Here is a 7,178-nt window from a genome sequence, read left to right on the forward strand (position 1 = left end):
CCAGACCCTGAAACTGGAATTCCTGATGGTTACAAGCCACTGGTACATACATACATAAATCAGTACATACATACATACATACATACACACATACATACGTATATATAATACAAATATACATATTTAAAGGATTTATTTAGGCTGCAGAAGCCCAAGTTTGTTCTCCCCTGCCTGGCTCAGGGATAAATCTTGACTAGTCTGAGTCAATTTGCAAGGATTTGGGCTACACTGACTCAAAAAGGACACGAAGGGAAGCCAGCAAGAGGATTTGAGATTTCTAGAAAGCATTTGGGGGGACTTTTAAAATGAGGCAGAGGGAGAGGTTTCCTGCCTTGAGACATTGTTAGGTCTTGTTAGGTCTTGGTGGGATCCTATGAGAACAACTGAGAGTTAAGAAGAGACCATAGACAAGGAGGAAGAAAGATGCAGAGCCTCTCAGGCCGTTGCTAAGACAATAACTGCCTGCAGAATCCTGCCTTGGCAACTTCATGTGATACAGGAGGATGATTTTTCCTAGTCCCATTTGAGGCTGTTCTTTGCATTGAGCTCCTCTACAGTAGTATCTGGGATCGCCATGGTCATGAGCATCATCCCTGTCAGATGCTTTGAGGCAACAATCCAGCCTTATGAATGAGTTGGGTGGGTGACAGCTTGGGTCGGTCTCGAAACCTCTGGGACCCAGATATTCCTAGTAGGGCAAGATGCTTGACTGCCTCTCAGCTGTCCCGAGGAGCTGGGCAAGGTTCTGGGTCACCCCTTTGGTCTAAGAGAGGCTTTCTTCAAGAGTAGGGTGAGGAGGAGGAAGAAGAGGGCTGGGTCAAGTTCAGATACTTACCTCAGACACCGTTCTAGAGGGAGACAGGAGCTGAGGGTTAGCGGTGCAAAGCCAAGGGGTCCAGCCCAGTGTTCTGCTGATGGACGGTGTGATCTCAGGTGAGGTGCTTACCCTCTGAGACTGCCACCGTTCATCTAAGTTGAAGTGGTCAAATGAAGAGTGTCCTTCTGGTTATGACACCAGGTGACTGGATGCTTTACTTCTCTCCATCCTTACTAATGGCCACTGTTCTTGATGCCCCTGTTTTTCAGGGCAGACCAGGAGGACACTGGCTAGGTTCCTGGTGGTGGCTGCCTCAGCCTTCTATGGACACTTGTCCTAGGTGAGGGTTGTATCCAGCCCCAGGAGGTCCTCACAGGGCTGGGCAGTGCCCAGTGGCCCTCTTGGCAGACTCCAAGCACTCATGGGAGACATTGGGGTCCTGGAGGAGAGGTGAGGAGAGAGCGTGAGGGGCAGCATGCACACGCGCTTGCGTGCACACTGTAGTGGCCGCCTCTCTGAGTGTGGTGAGGGTTGCCAACTGGAGTTTAAACCTCGTTCCATCACACAAAGCCGTCACTCTGGGGGCTTGACCCCTCCGATCCTGCACCCCTGGGGCCAGCTGATCTGCCCTGAGGGAACTGGCCCCAGAAGGGCCTGGTTGCTGGCTGCCAAGTGGCTGGGAGGGAAGTTTTAATGATACACAACACAAGACACAGGGGGCAGAGGAAAAGGGGGGTGGTGGAGGAGAGAAGGGAGGTTTGGGGGGAGAAAGAAAGACCTCCTGCCAGGTCTGTTGCCAGGAGACGGCCAGGCAGCCAGAATCAGCCTGCTCTTTTCACAGTCCCCTTTAAGCACCGAGAGAAAGCCCGGGCCATAAAGGGGGACATGTGTTGCTGGGTGTGTAAAGCTAGCCTCTGCAGTTAGGGGAACCCCGGCCCCCCCACCTGCTGCCCCAAGAGCCTCTTGTGCCCCCAGCCCTCCCCCCCTCCTGGAGGTTACAGATGAACGGGGCTGGCCTGCAGAGTAACTGAAAAAGACTCAGAAGGCGGTGGTGGTCCTGGCTGCTGCAGTGTCCTAGCCACTTCTGAGGTGACCGGCCACTAGCAGGGCCCCAGGAAGGCAGCAGTGTGGACGCCTTGAGACCAGGAGTTGGTGATACGCTTTTTCCATGGAAATGTATTTCCGTCTGTTCTGGTGAAACACTGGGGTTTGGGAGTGTCTGAACTCCGGGAATCCTCAACAGAGAGCTCAGAATGGGTGGCTCTTGAACTGACATACTGACTCCCATGGAGAAAACAAGTCAGTGAGGCTGTGTCTTAATATTTGGAGACTCTACCTGCAGCTATCAGGTGCAGATGGGGTCCACCCCACAGCCAGGAGGGTAAACAGATGAGGACTATTGACAAAGTAAGGCCTCAAGTATCCCAGACCCCTGCCTATCCACGGGGAGATAAGTAAACTGGGACAGGTGCCGTGGCTCAGGGGCCTTAGGAGGCCATCAGCAAGCCTAAAGCAGCTCATGGGAGCTGGGCTGAAGCCCTTCCAGGTTCCTTTGGCAGAGAGCAGGAGTCCCCTGGGCCAAGGCCACTGAGCCGGGTTCTAGTTCTGGCCACATCACCAATGCCCCGAGATTCAGTGCTGGTGCCGGAAAAGAATGAACAGCTATCACCCAGTTCCCCAGCAGAACCACTGACTTCTCTTTGACCACTGGGGGCATTGCTGGAGGCTGCCATGAGCTGGCACCCCTGCGTGCACCCCCCTTCCCCCACAGCCCTGCTTCTCTGGCTGTTCCCAGGCATTGCTCCATGGGGAAAATGAGAGTCAGGAGATGTGCGGCAGGGGGGAAGCGCTAAACAAACTCAGACATCGCGCTCTCGGGCAAAGGTTGTAGCACAGAGCCACACACCGCAACCTCTCTTCCGGGTCTTAAGTGGGGCCAGGATCATGGCTTCACATCTTGAGATATAAGTCTTTTCCTCCAGGAAGCCTCCTTGACTTCAGCCACTCTCTCTGCCTTTCAAATCTAACCCCGAGTGACCCTGATCAGTCACCAAGGTCTGTCCCCCAAAATCCAGGGCTGGGAGTCAGGTGAATGGGGCGGTGTTGACAGGAATGTCTCTCAATTCAGGATGGAGAGACCAGCTGGGTTGACAAGAAGGGAGGGTGGTCCCAGATGCCAATTTCCTTCTGCACTCTGCACTCTGCCCAGCTCCGAAACCGTGACCTTGAACCACCGTCTCTGATCCATAGCCCCTCCCTGAAATGATCCTGGGAGACAGTGAAGTGGTGAAAAGGTCCCACCTTTAAGGCCACCATAGCCCTGCTGGGTCTTGTGTCCTAACAGGCTGGGGTCTGGGTGGATGGTAAGGATAAGAGTGACACCTGCTGGAGATTCCAGAAATAGCATTGAGTGAGACTGTTGGGGGGGGGCAATTATAATTGTAATTCCCAGGAATCCCGAGACTCACTGTAGATCTGGAGCCCCGCTTTCCTTCCCCAGGGAGAGGCTCAGGTGGGTGCATCGGGAAGGACACTGGAATTCCATCTGGGAGTCCAGGAAAGGGCAGGGTCCCTATTGTATCCTTGGTATTGGTGCTGGTTTTTGTATTTCATTCAAGAAATAAGAGTCTCAGGACCCGCTTTGCTTTGCATGTCCCAGAAGCAGGACCAGTTGGTCTTTGTATTTTTGTATGTGATAGGCTTTGAGGGCAAAGGGCAAACACACATCTGGCACATGCTTTGTATGCCTTTGTGTTTTATTGCCCTGATAAGGGGTGGGGGTAGGGGAGCGAAGTTCAGTATTGTCCCTGCCCAGACATCAGTGATTAAAAATGTCAACTGCTAAGGAACCTGGAGGAATAGGCAGGGTGATGAGATGAACAGCACCGTGCCTGTCACCCGACATATTCAATGTGCCGGTGCAGTTCATACACAAGTCTTTGGGGAGAGTGGCTGGCCTCCCTGGCGAGCCAGGCTGGAGGTGAGCTTGTCTAGACCACAAGGCGCTGTCCTGATGACCTCTGCCCCGACACCCGGGGGTGCTGCTCCTTCACCACTGGAGTGATTTAAAAGCAGGATGTGTGAGCGGGGTGGTGGTGGCGCACGTCTTTAATCCCAGCACTCGGGCGGCAGAGGCAGGTGGATCTCTGTGAGTTCAAGGTCAGCCTGGGCTACCAAGTGAGTTCCAGGACAGGCTCCAAAGCTACGGAGAGAAACCCTGTCTCAAAAACAAACAAACAAACAAAACAAACAAACAAACAAAAAAGTGGGATGTGTGGATGAAGAAACCTACACACGAGGATTTGAGTTTGTAAAAGAACTGTCTCCCTTAGCTACACACCCATTTGTGCCAACATAAACGAAAGAACCCGTCCACTTTCAGAAGGCCTTGGCAGAGAGGACCCTTGGCCAGTGTGTCACATCGCTTGTTTCCCACCTCTCCCTTCTGATATAGAATTAATCCTGCTGTCATGCCTGAGTGCCCAGACACATGCTGTCCTGGAGCCCAGTGCCGACATCCCTCAGATGGAGCTTTGAGCCATCATGGGAGAAATATCTTGGAGGCATGAGACCCATGTGAGGAGCCCAGTGAGTACCAGGCCCTGGTCTCACTGTATTCTTCTTGTTTCCTCACAGTTCACAATAGAGCCCCAAATAAGAGCTGGTTGGTGCCACCCATGCTTCACAAACAAGGGACCTATGGCCCAGGGAGGCTGGAGGGCTGGCAGAAGTCATTGTCCTAGTAACTTCAGGAGCTGAGATGTGAATCCAGACCTCCTTTTATGTCAAAGTGGGGGGTGTGGGGCCATTCCAAAGGGTTAAGTTGGCTTCCCAAGAAGGTGTTGACATCTTCAAGACATGCGCATGGGAACAGCTAACGGTGCTACAGACTTGCTTTTCCATTCACCTTGCAGAGGACAGAGCTAGTGTATGCCTTCAGAGTGGACACAAGAGCTCGGCACACTTAGCACCTCTGAAGGTTGCTCTGCAGAGGAGGACCTGTGGACACTGTGGGCATTTTTACAGTGGCCATCATCTGCCAATTGGAAATGATGTGCCTAGAGGGGAAACCTGCTTCTGAATCACTCTGACGGGCTATACAGAGGGCAGTGGCCTGCCAGCCTTGTCCATGTGTATTACATATCTGCCTCCATCCAAGAGAAGAAGCCTATATTCGGCAACCCCAAGCCATAGATAGCTCTGACTCCCCTTAGAGGAAGTGCTCTCATTTTCTGATCCCTCTGACTGTTTCAGAAATCATCAGAGGAGGCCGGGTGCAGTTTACTTGGTAGAATTCTTGCTTAGCACATATGAAGCCTTGAGTTCAATCCCTAGCTCTGCAAGTCCAGGCACAGTGCCGTATGACTGTAATCAAAGCACTCTGGGTGTGGAGGCAAGAGGATCGGAAACTCAAGGCTATCTTTGGTTACACTGTAAGTTTGAGGCCAGCCTGAGCTATAACTCTGTCTTTAAAAAAAAAAAAAAAAAAAAAGACTCAGTGCTTAAGAGCACTTGTTGCTCTTTCAGAGGACCCACGTTTAGTTCCAAGGGATTTGAACCCTCTTCTGGCCTCTGCAGGCACCACAGAGGTGGTTCACCTACCTACATGTAGGCAAAACACTCATACACGCCAGGAAGTGTTGGCGCACACCTTTACTCCCAGCACTCGGGAGGCAAAGGCAGGCAGATCTCTGTGATACAGAGAAACCTTGTCTCGAAAAACAAAAACAAACAAAAAAATCAAAACAACAACAAAAAAGACCACTCATACACATAAAATAAAATTTAAAAAAATTTAAAAACTCTAAAAAAAAAAAAAAAAAACTTTTAAAAAAGGAGAGGCGGCCAGAGAGATAGCTCTTGCAGATGATCCAGACCCACATGGCAGCTCGCAACTATTTGTAACTCCAGCTCCAATGATCTAATGGCCTTTTCTGGGGCACCAGGCATGCACATGACATATATACATACATGAGGCAAACACTCATCTATATAAAATAGAAATAAATCTTTAAAAACAAAACATACTAACCAAATGAAATCTCACCAAATGCGTTACAGAAACAATAGGGACACAGGCATCACAGTCCCTGCCTTTGGCTCTTGTCCCCCAAGGTGATCTGGTAACGATTCAGGCTAGCTTGGTGTGATGGAGAGTAAGACAAAGGAGAGGAGGCAAGAAAGAGCCAGAGGGTGGAGAGACCACAAGGGACTACCTTTAAAAAAAGAATAACAAAAGTACGGCTGGAGAGATGGCTTAGTGATTAAGAGCATTTACCATTCTTGAGAGTTCATTCAGCTACCAGTACCTACAGCCAAAGGCTTACAACTACAGCTCCAGGGGATCTGACGCCCTCTACTGGCCTTCACGGGAGCATGCACTCACATGCACATAACACATACAGTCACATACACTTAATAAAAGAAATCTTTTTAAAAACAAGGTAACAAAAAACAAGCAGAAGTGGTGCATATTTATACCTGTACTCCTACACCCAGGAGTCTGAGGCAGGAGAATTGCCATAAACCCAAGGTCACATGGTGAGATCCTATTTCAAACAAACAAACAAACCCCAGAAAACTCATCCTGTTTCAGAGATCACAGGGGAAAGGAAGCAGCTGCTCTCCCAACACCCCTTCTGTGGTGTGTGTGTGTGTGTGTGTGTGTGTGTGTGTGTGTGTGGTGTGTTCATGTGAATGTGCAAATGTGTGTAAAAGCTAGAGGTTAACATTGGGTTTCTTCCTTGGCTGTTTTCCACCTTATTTTCTGAGATAAGCTCTCTCAGAACTTGACACTCACCAATTCATAGCCAGAGAACCCCAAGGATCCTCTTGGCTCCACACCCCCAGCACATCTGGGATTCTATGGGCATGCTGCTTGCTGCTGGACCCAACTTTTCTGTGGGTGCTGGGATCCGATGCAGGTCCTCCTGCTGGTACAGCGAGTGCTTCCCGGACTGATCCATCTCCCCAGCCATCATTTATTTAATAATTTATTGACAGGCTCTCTAGTCCAGGCCCCAGACTTACAGCACAGCTGAGGCTGACCTTGAGTTTAGGATTCTTCTGCTGGTATCTCCACAATACTGGGATCACAGGCATATGCCATCATACCTGGTTTACGAAGTGCTGGGGATTGAACTCAGGGCTTTGGGTATGCTAGGCAAACACTCTACCGACTCAGCTACATCCTCAACCCTGAGTCTGGCACAATTTGACCGAGAGGCCTGTGAAAATGGAATTATTTACCACACATAACAGCTTGCAAAGGTGATTTCCTTTTCCCAAGAATTTCAAATAAATTTTCATGGATTTCAAATATTACTCATAACAATGCTTATCAGTCGTTTATTTTATTGGA

Source organism: Peromyscus leucopus, chromosome 8b (assembly GCF_004664715.2).
Source record: "Peromyscus leucopus breed LL Stock chromosome 8b, UCI_PerLeu_2.1, whole genome shotgun sequence".
NCBI lineage: Eukaryota > Metazoa > Chordata > Mammalia > Rodentia > Cricetidae > Peromyscus > Peromyscus leucopus.